Here is a 13,315-nt window from a genome sequence, read left to right on the forward strand (position 1 = left end):
TTGATAAAGCACTCCTGCTTGTTTATTAAACATTACTTTAATCGAGTCACGAATTCACGTTACAACTTACAACGAACAAAGGTAAGAACAGTTATAAAATTTAGCACGTTTTTAAAGCGTTTTCCCTTACTAAGATGGTATTTTTACCAATACTTTAACGTGGAATAAATTACAGGGCAAAAGAAGAAAACAAATGTTGTAGTTAGAGAGGTCAGCTTCCTTGTCGCTGGCCGAAATAATAGCACAAAATTTAAACAATAGCTATGACATTTTAGGGTTCTATTTCCATGATTCCTTAGATGTGTATGTATTAACACTTGTTTAAATAGGTTTGACAAAAAATAATCTTTCCATTCTTTTATTTAACAGATTTTCTTTACATGACTAAATCGAACAAAAGAAAACTTAAGTAATCCCAACTTAAATTCAACTATCGCTGCATTAAACCGTGTGATCTCGTTTATAGTTCTTTGTAAATACGAGACGGTCTTGTGTGGAAAAATCGTTCTCATAGAAATGAAACAGAGCTAAAAGAATGCAATTCAAGGGTTCGACTTGAGTGCGGATGAATGTGGCTTTCTTTTGGCTGCTTTTCACGTGTTTCTTTCCCATTCAAGTCAGCCAAGTTGACCAAAAACATGCAGCTAAGGCTTGTAAAAAAATGTGTACAATAAAAGAACTAAACTTAAAAAATACCGATCCGTTTCCCATACGTTATATAATTACCATATTCCTTCTCCCGTCCTATTTATTATTGTCAATAAATGTATTTTGTTTCTATGATCGATAATTTATTACTATTCATTTCCCAAACTAAATAAAATATTCAACTTAGGCTTTAAATAAATAAAATATAAACAAAATACAAGCAGAACATTAAAATTACGGGGTTTTTTCCGTGTACGTTCTGTAAAAACCACAATATTCCGTCCACCGCTTCTTCTTATAATTTTTTTAATAAACAGTTGTTTATCTTTTATCGATCGATTCCGACTAAGCCTAAAGAACATTTGCCCGAAGATACTGAAGGTGCTGGTCTCCAAACTAAAAACTTTTTTCCAATATAATTTTAAAAAAGTAAGAGATAGAATGTGTCACCATGTCACATGTACCATGATCAAACAACTGACCCAAATGCATACCGTTTACGGGAGAATAATTTAAATAATTATTTCTCCATAACGTGGCAAGTCGGTGAACTTCAATGGGAAAGTTTCTGTTTTTCGAAATGTTTTGGTACTTGCCACGATCCAAGGTAAAAGCATCCATTTACAATGTTGTTTTTTATTTTCACTTTTTAAAAGCAGTTTCCGTTCCCAGGGTCGTATTTTCACAAATTATTCTTCCAATATAGTAAAGGGTGAAAGGAGGCACATGTAATTGTTAGATATATTCAGCTAATGATTGGAAAGAAAGTTAGGTTGATCTTTGTGCCTGCCTGAAATACCAACAAAAAATTCTAACAATGACTGGGGAAGAACTATAGGTATCTTTTACGGTTTATTTTCCCTTCAGGCTTCGTATTTCATATTCTGTTGACTATAACGAAACAATACGAAATCTAATAAACTAAAGGCATCAAAACCTCGTTATCGAATCGATTTATAAAATAAGCAAGCCTTTCATGACGAATTTTAAACTGCCATGAAGGAATTACCAACAGCTGGCATGTACGAGTTTTCATTCTCTGGGATAGCTTTTGTATTTTTTTCTGTTCAGTTGCCGAGACAATAACGGTTATTAAAACAAAACAGCAATGAACATTATGAAATATTTCGTTTCCTATATATGACTACCCTCGGTAAGGTGATGAAAAAATGTAACTGAATCAATAACACTACTGTATTTTAAAAATGAACTAAGCAGTTGCTACCTCTGGCAGCCTCCACTGCGCAATTACCTACATATTAAGTTTTCATATAACGCGCGCTCTGATTGGCTGAAACAGTGTGCTTTATCAGAGTCCAGATGTACGGAGGAAATTTCACGCCATCGACCCAATATGGCCGACCACTATTCCCGAAAGTCTCTCTCGGGTTTTGTTTTGACCCTGACATCTTCTTTGACCTGAAAAACGAGAAAACGAGCTTTAAGCGTCAGTTAATTTAAAACGTCCTGTTCCTCACAGCACAAATTGCACGGCGATAGAAACTGAAATTACGGAAAGTTACGGAAAAAAACACCGAGCCGGAAAGTAAGCTTAACAACAACAAACAACCAACCAAAGATTTGTAAACAACTCAAGGCCGAAATTGAAGACATTATAACGAAAGCTGAAACGAAAAACACGGAAGATAGTACAAAATGGGCTATCTGAGTTTTGAATACGAGTTTCACATTATTTAAGTACGGAATTTTAGATAAAACACGCACAGCTACATTTTCGTATAAAAATCAAAACAAACAAACAGCAATTCAACTACACACAACTCAGACTTCATATACTGAATAATTTTTTCTGGCGTTTTCAAAACAGCTTGGTGCCGTGAAAGAAAAATTGCCAGAAACCTTCACGAAATAACCAACAAAGAAGCTAGACAACAACCTCGGTAAATTCTACGCCGAAGCTCGAACAAAAGACGGTGAACTTTACTCAAGGTCATCGCTTCTTGGATTTCGCAACGCTATCGAGAGACACCTAAACAATCCACCCCTAAACCTAGGAATTTTTATTGCAAAAGGGGTTGAATTTCAAGCTTCAAACAACTGCAAACAAGCTGCTGCAAAGTTAGAAAAAATTGAACAAGTGCGAAAACAAAGAAAACATCGAACACAAGTTTACCTGTCATTCCAGCAGCAGACGTCCAGAAATTAAAAACCTCCAATGCAATTCAGGAAGACAATCCTGTTCCTATATCCTTTCCAGTGCAATGAATGGAAGACCACAGCAGCCGACTCTAATTTTTCCCTTGAATCCGATGGTTGTAAATGATTCGCGAAACACGCCGCACGGCCGCATTTTGTGAAGTACCAGCCACAAGCTTTGAGCAGTTTGTTTTTCTAGTTGTCAAGTTAACAACGTGCAAGTTTTCATGGGCCAGAATTCAGCCGGTTTTCACTGAACAGTCTACCTTTCTATCCTGTGTTGTACTAAAAGTCCTAAGAACTTCAAGGACTCGTGTTAAAATTCGGATTCCACTTGACATTTTCAGTTTGTGGATTTCTGAACCTTGATGGTTTCAGACTTGATGGTTTGACAGCTGTTGACAGCTGATGTCTTATTCAACCAATCAAATTCTTTTAACCATTCTAACAAGTTTTGTGATTGGCTAATTGTTGCGTACTTTATCAGAGTACAGATGTACGCTGACGCCACTTCTATTCGCTTGAAAAAAGTTTGTTTTGAAAATAATTGCGCGAATTCGTGGGGAAATTAATGAATTTCTTAATTATAAAACAAATAAAGAAGCCTCGACTGTGCTCTGTTCTGTTGTAAAGCACTTAGGAAGCGACTAGAGCACTCAATAAGTAGGGAGAAACACTCGCCTACGGCTCGCGTTTCACCCTACACTTCTTTCGTGCTCTAGCCTCTTCCTGCGTGCTTTACAACAGAACAGAGCACAGTCGAGGCTTCTTTATTTGTTAAATAAATTCATTTTTATAACGCGCCGTTCTCGATGCATTTTATTCTTTCCTTTCTTTAAAAAACAAATTATTTTCTACAATCACTAGATTTTTGTTTTGTTCGTCAAGCAGTGTAAGATAGATTAACAAGGTTTCTCTAATGTATAATATTTTTCGTAAGGTTGAACTCAAGATGTCTATCATTAAAAGCATTTGCTTCTTGCTGCTACTGACGGCCATAACTTTGGAGGCAACCGCAATAAAGGAAGGTAAAACGTATTGTGAAATGTGATATCTTTTGTTGTTTTTTTCCCAAGCCTCAGTCAGCAAAGTTAGAATTTTAATATATTGGAATTGGCAATTCAGACAATCGGGCTGCCCGCCTACGGATGTATGTAGTAGATAAAATATGAGCGGGTGTTACGCCGCAAAATGTAATAATCGCCGCAAAATGTAATACTAACGCAAAATGTAATAACAATCGCCGCAAAATGTAATAATAACGCAAAATGTAATAAAATTGACGCAAAATGTAATAAAGTTTTTAACGCAAAATGTAATAACTTTTCAACGCAAAATGTAATAAACTTTCTAACGCAAAATGTAATAACGCAAAATGTAATACTCAACATATTTTTTGGATTCTGACTTGACGAGAGCAGCACAATTAATCCCAAATTCTGCTCTCTTAGAGTACCTTTAACTTGTTTTTCCGAAGTCGACCCGAAGTTTTCCGAATTCTTTTCGGAGATAACCCGAACACTTCCAAAATTTTCCGAAGTTGACTTCAACACTTCCGACGATTTCCGAAGTCGACCCGAGAACTTCAGATGATTTCCGAAGTTGATTTTAAGACTTTTGGAGCCGAAGCGAAGTGATCGGGAGATTTTCAGATGTCGCCCTTTTTTAGAGGAAAGGATCAAATGTGTCCCTGTCAGGGCAAACCATTTTTTAGGGGGCTGCGTCATTCCGCAGCTTGTGGCCTCGGTTGGTTATCTTTGTACTATAACGTCCTGCTCCTCTTTGGCGAGACTCCCATAAGCCCGCATGACTGATCTTGTTTTAAAACCACAAATTTTTAAATGTAAAGGCATTGAGCGGAACTAGTTAAATTGTAAAGCTATTTCATTGTCTCCTACTTGTTTCGTGTGACTAGCGCAGGGGTGTAGAGCACACACAAGCAAAGAATTTTGCAATTATACCACCAGGTAATTCAGGGGTTTAATTACTTGAAAAAGTCAGATTCAGACATGACCACTGAAGGTTTGTTAGGCTCCTTTCCCTACGGGATCCGGGAACATACTCCCTTGGGAAATTTGATATCTACAAGCTTAAGAATGCAATTTCCACATTCTAGGCGTTCTTTTTTGGACCCTTTTTTCTTGCAGACAATGTTTTATCAGGATTTTGCCTCCCCGCGCCCCTCCTCTCAAAAACAACAATAATGGTCCTTCCTTCAATAACCCTAAAATCCTCCTAAGTGTTGTTTTAACACAGGGAGCCCAGACAAACTGTTTGTGTATGGCCTATGCACATTTACATTTTTATAGAGAATGTATGGAATTTACCGAATGGTTTGTAGAATTGCGTAAAATGGTGCAAAACATTAACAAATTTGTGCTGAATAAATGTTAAGTTTCCTACCTTTTGTGTAGTGTCGTTCTTTTGGCTCAAAATGGCGAATTTGAGTCGATTGAAGGGTATTTTGCTTTCGCTGTTTACTATACATCTAATTATATGGAAAGGGTGGAAACTCCAACAGCTCCAAAGTAGAACACTTCCAGCGCCGAGCCGATTTTCGACCTGATAATCCCATCGCACAGCTTTCAAACTATGCACCAGAAAAGAGGAAGGTTTGACGAATTTTCTCGTATCATTTGATCAAAATTTTATCCAAACGGTCCGGAACAAGCCCTCAAACGAAAACGGGTATCCAAAATTTTTAAGCCGTCCGAATGCGTAGCACCAATTTGTGGTGCCGAAGGGAAACGCTATTCCCCAGCCTCTTTGTGATTGGATACAATTGAACAATGGTCGTTCAAGATTTTGTTTCGTGGATAGGGAGGCAAAGGCAAAACAAATACCCAGTAGTATAGGGAGTGATGTCAATAGTGCGACACAACCTTAGGACCCTCGCGCAAAATATGGCATTTATGACGGCGATGCCGGAAGCGGAGCATTATCATTTAAGTATGCGTCGTTGTAACTTGTCAGTGCAGCGAACAATGAAATATTTATACTGACTTAAGAAACGAGTAAGTACCTACATCTAGTCGGTATGAGTTCATTTTTAAAGCTAGCTTGTAGCTTCAAATAAAAGTCAGCGTTCATTTTTCAACGAAAAAAATATTTTACAGCCCTAAAAAAATATCAGACTTTAGTCATCTCATCTAGTTGTTTTACAGAGATTGCAAAACAATCCACCCACATGTGAAACTCACGTGCAAAACCGTTGTTGTGATTTGCTATTCTTATGTTAAGGTCCGACTGATTGGGAAAACCCCGCGAAGTTCCATCACGACTTTCGTAGCGCAGAAAATGTAGGCCGGCGATCGCGAGTTTGCGGAAAAGTGGGATTTTTTCGGGACATACGAATATGGCAAGGTACTCGTGTTTGAGTTCCTTTATTTTTCTTTCTGTTTTTGATGTTTTAAACATTTATGGGTGTAGTCACTGAAATAGTCCTCATTTTCTAGGTTCGAAACCTTAACTTCTGAACAATCTGAAATCCTACACCTAGCCGAAGCTGGGCACAATATTCTTGTAACTGGAGAGGGAGGAACAGGGAAATCTTAAGTGTGGTGAAGGCTATCAACAGTTGACTGCTAGAGCAAGGGATAAAGGTTTTCATTGTTTGTGGGAGCGGTGTTTCGGGAAGAGTGTATTTGGAAGTAAATAAACAGACGTCAACGGCGCACTCCTTTTACTTCGACGCATACAAGTTACAACGACGCATATTTAAATGATAATGCATCGCTTCCGGCATCGCCGTCATAAATGCCATATTTTGCGCGAGGGTCCTAAGGTTGTGTCGCACTATCGACATCACTCCCTATACTACTGAGTATTTGTTTTGCCTTTGCCTCCCTATCCACGAAACAAAATCTTGAACGACCATTGTTCAATTGTATCCAATCACAAAGAGGCTGGGGAATAGCGTTTCCCTTCGGCACCACAAATTGGTGCTACGCATTCGGACGGCTTAAAAATTTTGGATACCCGTTTTCGTTTGAGGGCTTGTTCCGGACCGTTTGGATAAATTTTCGATCAAATGATACGAGAAAATTCGTCAAGCCTTCCTCTTTTCTGGTGCGTAGTTTGAAAGCTGTGCGATAGGATTATCAGGTCGAAAATCGGCTCGGCGCTGGAAGTGTTCTACTTTGGAGCTGTTGGAGTTTCCACCCTTTCCATATAATTAGATGTATATAGTAAACAGCGAAAGCAAAATACCCTTCAATCGACTCAAATTCGCCATTTTGAGCCAAAAGAACGACACTACACAAAAGGTAGGAAACTTAACATTTATTCAGCACAAATTTGTTAATGTTTTGCACCATTTTACGCAATTCTACAAACCATTCGGTAAATTCCATACATTCTCTATAAAAATGTAAATGTGCACAGGCCATACACAAACAGTTTGTCTGGGCTCCCTGTGGTTTTAATACTATAATGTATGAAATAAAACCAACGATTTGCGTTTACAAATGCTTTTTACATAATAGTATTTAAAAATCAAACAAATTTTATTTTTACTTTGCTCGTGCAATCACAAGGTTGTACTGCTTTCGTCAAATCAGAATCCAAAAATTATGTTGAGTGAACTATAATAAGAGTTATTACATTTTGCGTTATTACATTTTGCGTTAGAAAGTTTATTACATTTTGCGTTAAAAAGTTATTACATTTTGCGTTAACAACTTTATTACATTTTGCGTCAAATTTATTACATTTTGCGTTATTATTACATTTTGCGGTGATTGTTATTACATTTTGCGGCGATTATTACATTTTGCGGCGTGCGGGTGATCTGTATGTGCGTTTACAATGGCGAGCGGATAGGCGAGCCATTGTAAACGCCCATACAGATCGGACGCGAATATTTTATTCTACTTGTGAAATGAAAACAAAAAATTGAATGCAAAGTATTGCTATGCGATTCGGTAGAGATCTGTATCAAAAGTTAATGAATACTAATCAGAGCTTTTTAGGGAACAGTTCCATGTCATGATGCCCGGGTATGATGATGATGCACATTGAGTTCTCGGTTAAAGGGATCGTGTTACGGATTTCAGCCAAATTAAGGCATGGGAAATAAGCATCAAATTCGGCGAAATATAAAAATAGCCTCTTAAAACAGTAAAGCAACCTTTCAGTAAAACAGCGAATACAAAAGAAGGTACAGATGGCCAAAAGTGACGAAGATTAAAACGGATTGCGATATGGGTTTCTGAAATGTTGTTGGGCTGAACAGTTTTTAAAATCAATCTCGTTTGCTTGTAACTTTAAGTTGTATAATGCCCAGGAGACCGCAAATTTGGTTGCAATGAAGCGAGTTGTCGGCAAAACTTAATAAAATAAACTTTACTTAGCCGTAATACAATCCCTTTAAATTGTGAGGTTAATCTGTTAAGTACTTGTGTGGCAGTTATAAGTCAAGTGCCGTTCAGTTAAGCAATTTCCCATTTATTTTTATTTATTTACTTTTATTCATATGGTTTAGTTTTTAATTCACGGTGTGTTTAATACTTGTGACGTGTTGGTTCATGTCTAGAATTCAAGTTACTTTTCAGATCCTAACTGCTCTCCATGCAAGGACGAGTGTGTGCCGCCTAACAAATGTTTTGGAAAGCCGTATAGCAACCCTGGTTGTCCGCCGGACACAGTTTGCTGTCACAAGTCATTGTAAGTCGAGTCAAGTCTTACATTTGCTAGTGCAATCTTTTAACAGTCTCTTACCGATAACCTTCCACATCAGCCTAGTACCCAGGCGTTCCCTTCCCGCTTATCGATTTGGCGCGAAATTTCGTGGCGTCACCGAATGACACACGCCAACCCGTTCCCAGGCCCTTACGTGGACCTTGACCTCTCCCGAGAGAGGAGGAGAACGCCTAGGGACTAGGCTGCTTCCACATGTTTCAAGGAAATATTTTGCAATAGGGATTACTTAATATGAACGGTTTTTAAAACATCAGCCGGTACCAGTATACCTTTACTTAAGCTCCTTGCTTAAATGAAGCAGACTGCAAAACAATCCCTAAAAGAGGATCTGGAACAGCTGGAACAAGCATAGAAATATCGAATGGGAATTGCAGAGCCCCCCCCCCCCCCCCCGCTACGTAAGGCCTGATTACATCGCGAATTTCAGAACCTCATGTAATCGCGTTCAAATTTCAGCCCGGTAAGAAAGTGAGCTTGCGGATGCGCAGTGACGGTTTTCAACGAAAAAAAAGGCTGCCCCGAATTGTTTCAGTTTTAAAAGTGTCCAACCCGGGCTGAAAGTCGCCATGTAATCGCAACAAAATTCCAGCCCGGCAAACTGGGCTGAAATTGCTGAAATTCGCCATGTACTCAGGCCCTTAGGGTTAAAAACAAGCTAATCACGACAAAGATTAGACCAAGGTTAGACTATTCTGACACAAAAAGAATGGATAGGAGGCTTGAACCCGGGAACTCTGGATTACAAGTTGGGCTCGGCCCTGCCTACCTACCTACCTACCTACCTACCTACCTACCTACCTACTTACTTAATTACTGACTGACTGACGGACTGACTGACTAACTGCCTGCCTGCCTGACTGACTGACTTACCTTTCTGTTTTAGGACTGGACTCAGCGATGAGATTTTTCACAGGAGATAAGTTCATGAAGATGGAAAATTTCACTGCAGTAGTATATAAGGTAGAATTTTACAAGGCCACAAAATAAACTTGAAAAATTTAATTTCTCAGCGTTTTAACTCTTTTCTAATCGCAGTTAAAATAAATAAAATAAATAATCACCTTTATTTAGACACGGTAAAAAAATTAATGCTGCGAGCTTGTGGGGGTGTATTCCCGATCGAATTGGAATTTGGAAGTGTTGGTTTTTGTGGAAGGTGGAAAACCGGAGAACCCGGAAAAACCACTCGGAGCAAGGATGAGAACCAACAACAAACTCAATCTACATTGTCATACGACAACGGGCCGGAATCTATCGCGGGCCACATTGGTGGGAGGCGAGCGCTCTCACCACTGGGCAATCCCTGCTTCCCTTCAAATTCTTTATAAGAGAACACCTGAGAAATCTCTTTCCTTTCCTTTTTAGTGCAGAATGCACTATTGTGATGGTTTGGTGGGTTGTTGTCTGCTAAACCCCTCAGGCGCTAAAGCACTATGGTGTAAACTTTTAATCACCAATTAATTAATTAATATCAATTAATTAATTATTTCTGTAAGGGGGTAGGGGGTGGGGAGCAACAGACCGTGTGCCCTTGGTAGAATGGGAAGTCTATTACGACACAATTGAAGAGCTCAAAGGTATATATTTGTTTCAAAAAGCACTATGCTCTCCTTGTGGTACTATTCTTTCTGGAAGAAAATTCTTTGTGCTAAACGCATGCGCAGATTAATAGACGTCATGAACATCACGTAATTCTTCCTGCGGAAGGATTCCTGTAGACTCCGTGGCGCTAAGTTAAACCGCAAATTAATTGAATTAGACACTAAGGCGTCACAGCAGTTCATGTGAAATAATTATTGTTATGGCAACGCTGTTTTCTTAGAAAAGATGATCTGTTGTAACATCTCATAATTCAGAAAAACCGAATTCTTTATTAATCGATAATATCTGTGTTATAATCGATGTCGCCCTGTTTGCAGAAAATAAATCACGTTACCATGTCACAGCGTTACATCCGTTTTCGACAAAAACAACGGTATCATGTTACATTCGTTTTCAAGGAAAAGGAAAAGTATCTCGTTTGCTGTTTCAATATCAAACGGAATTTCAAACTAACGAAAATTAAAATAGTAGGACGTGTTTAGAAATTTTGTATCAAAGCCTAACGTGATGTGCTTTTCAATGCGGTAGAATTCTTGTAGAATCCGTGGCGTTAATTTAATTAGACTTTAAGGCATCACAGCAGTCTAAGAGAAAAACAAAGGTATCATGTTACATCCGACACTTCCCCCCTTCCTTTGATTTATTCTTCATCAGTTGACTAACTTCCGTATTATTTTGTAAAACCTCTGCCTGAGAGGGGCTTCGTTTGTAAGCGAAAAACTCTTTAGTGTTTGAACATGCTTTCGTAAAAGAAATCTTCACACTACGTGCTTCTCGGCTTCATGCTTGAGTGAGTGTGTGACGTGTTCACCAGACCGTGGCGGGAGCATGACCTGGAAAAAGCCGGCTTCCTTGACTAAACACCTGCATTTTAACGTCGATTGATCGGCCGTGTGTGTGACCTTTTACTAAAGGAAATCCTTCTCCGGTATATGGGCTGTCACATGATTTTGTGATTTGCTTCAAGGCAATCCTTACCCTGTATATGGGCTTTCACATGATTTTGTGATTTGCTTCATGTCAAAATCGAAATATATCACGAACGGTCGTTCAACATCTTACAAGTAAACATGAAACAGCGCTTTAAACTGAAAAAGTGAACTCATTGTATGTATTCTCAATCAAAGTTATTATAACAATGTCAATTGATTGGCCATATTGCATTCTGCACTACCCTTTGAGTCTCTGAGTTCTTCTTTCCGAAGTATAAGAAAAAACCCAAACTGAAAAATATCCCCAAACAGTTTGATTGATAAAGTGCTGAGATCCAAATAGCACCACACGAAAGTACCGAAAAGTATAAATCGAGAGCTAAGCTTTCACTTGAGTATTTTCAAACTGAGGGTTTATAAAGACTCAAAAGTTAAGAACCACCTTATGCACCATAAAGGAAAGCGCCATATGAAAGTACTCCTCGATAGCGTTCATTTGAATGGTCACAAACTAAGGTTTTATCCACAGACTTTATAGCCTTCTACAGCATAATAAACGGTACCACATGAAAGTACTGCTAAACAGCTTTCATTTAAATGGTCACAAACTAGGGTTTTATCCACAGACTGAAAGTTAGAACCACCTTGTACAGCATAATAAACAGTACCACATGAAAGAACTGCTCAATAGCTTTTATTTAAATGGTCAAACACTAGGGCAACGTATACAGACTTGACAGTGAGAACCATTTCGTACAGCATTTTAAATACTACCGCATCAGAACACTGCTCAATAGCTTTCACTTGCATAGTTATAAATCCGTATTTCAGTATTTTTGAAGCCAATTATAGACTGTTCTGTTCATTATCCTTAAGACATTTCACACAAGGTCTCTCTGTCGGGAACATGTCAAACATAAAGTTATTCTGATGGTATTCAAAGTCCTTTTAATAACATTTTAACCTAAATTTTTATCATTTCAATTCGGCGAATATGTCTATAACATGCATTTACAAAGAATAAAATTTAGCACAGTTTAGGTTTTTTTCATCAAGCTTTATAAATTCGTGTGTCTACTGGACTAGCTTCTTAGTTGGGGGCATCTTTGCGTTTAAAAATAATCCAACATATTTTTACGCATTTTTTTAGTTAAGGGGTTTTTGGTGATTGAAGTCTGAAAAGTAATTAGTTTTGCTTCAAGAAAAGATAACATCATTAACTATTACCATTTAAAATACCGTAAAAAATAATAAAAAAACAAAACAAACAAACACATTTTCAGTTTACCATAAAGGCAATTAAAGGTGGCATTCGAGCAATGACTGAAAAATATTTATTTTTTGTGGAAAAATAATGTTACTGAAAATTAAAAAAATATTAAAATGATTTTCACATTGAGTGTGTAAAAGAAATTCAAACATTTACAGAAACAAAAATCAGCTGATCTAGTTCAGAAAGCAAAGATCAGGAATCTAATTTTTACCAACGCCAGTTTTGTACAAGTTAATATTGTGGCTGTTTAGACAACATGTTACATCCGAAAAACGATTTTCAAAGCACGATATTACTTGAAAAAAAGTATCACTGGGATTTTGTGTAATTTAATAAGAAACATTTCAGTGTTAACGGAAACCTTAAAATAATGGCCCAGGTTGGTTATAAATTAGGGGGGCCCCCCCCCCCCCCCCGATCTAGTGTTTTGAAACTGTCGCCGGACGTTGTCTCGGGCCTTTGATGGAAAGGGTCGAAATGGATTACAAATTGAAAAATTCCGGAATTTTTAAGTTCTCCCATTTTTGCTTCCAAAATTGGCTAGAAGCGATCATGATTTGTTCTTTTTTAAAGAATATGGTTGAAAAAGGAATTTATTGATTCTAAGAATATTTTTATAGCAAGTAGAAATATTTTGACACAGTTTCGACAGAAAAAAAAAATCAAAATCCATGTGATAGTTCCCCTTTTAGTTTATTTTTTCACGCTCTGTTGCTTAGCAATTGTCTTGGAGAGGAGGGCTTTACAAAATTTTGGGGGCTTCTTATTCTGAAGGGCAAGTTTACTACTGTTAGCCAAACAACGATTTTTTTATAAGGTCAAGAGCAGCTAATCTGGATCCCGGGGGGGGGGGGAGTACTCCCTATAATGGCCTATACGGGGAGGCTCCGCCCGAAAGGGGTACCTTTTTCAGGCTTCAGGTATATAAAAGGGTAGGGATTTCACGAGTTTAAGTTTACGAAAGGGTATGGAAATCTGCCGTTTGGCTATTTAAAAGGGCCTT

The 13,315-nt window shown here is 38.0% G+C and overlaps 1 long non-coding RNA gene across 1 annotated transcript; it reads left to right on the forward strand.

The window, feature by feature from the left end:
• The first annotated feature begins 42 nt into the window (after positions 1-42).
• LOC144638377 (uncharacterized) lies at positions 43-9,488 on the forward strand. The gene is made up of 4 exons (XR_013567911.1): positions 43-81; positions 3,746-3,833; positions 8,358-8,469; positions 9,389-9,488. It is a non-coding gene; the product is annotated as an uncharacterized LOC144638377 (long non-coding RNA).
• Positions 9,489-13,315: the final 3,827 nt, after the last annotated feature.

Source organism: Oculina patagonica, chromosome 14 (assembly GCF_052425735.1).
Source record: "Oculina patagonica isolate OP01 chromosome 14, crgOcupat, whole genome shotgun sequence".
NCBI classification, from domain to species: Eukaryota; Metazoa; Cnidaria; class Anthozoa; order Scleractinia; family Oculinidae; genus Oculina; species Oculina patagonica.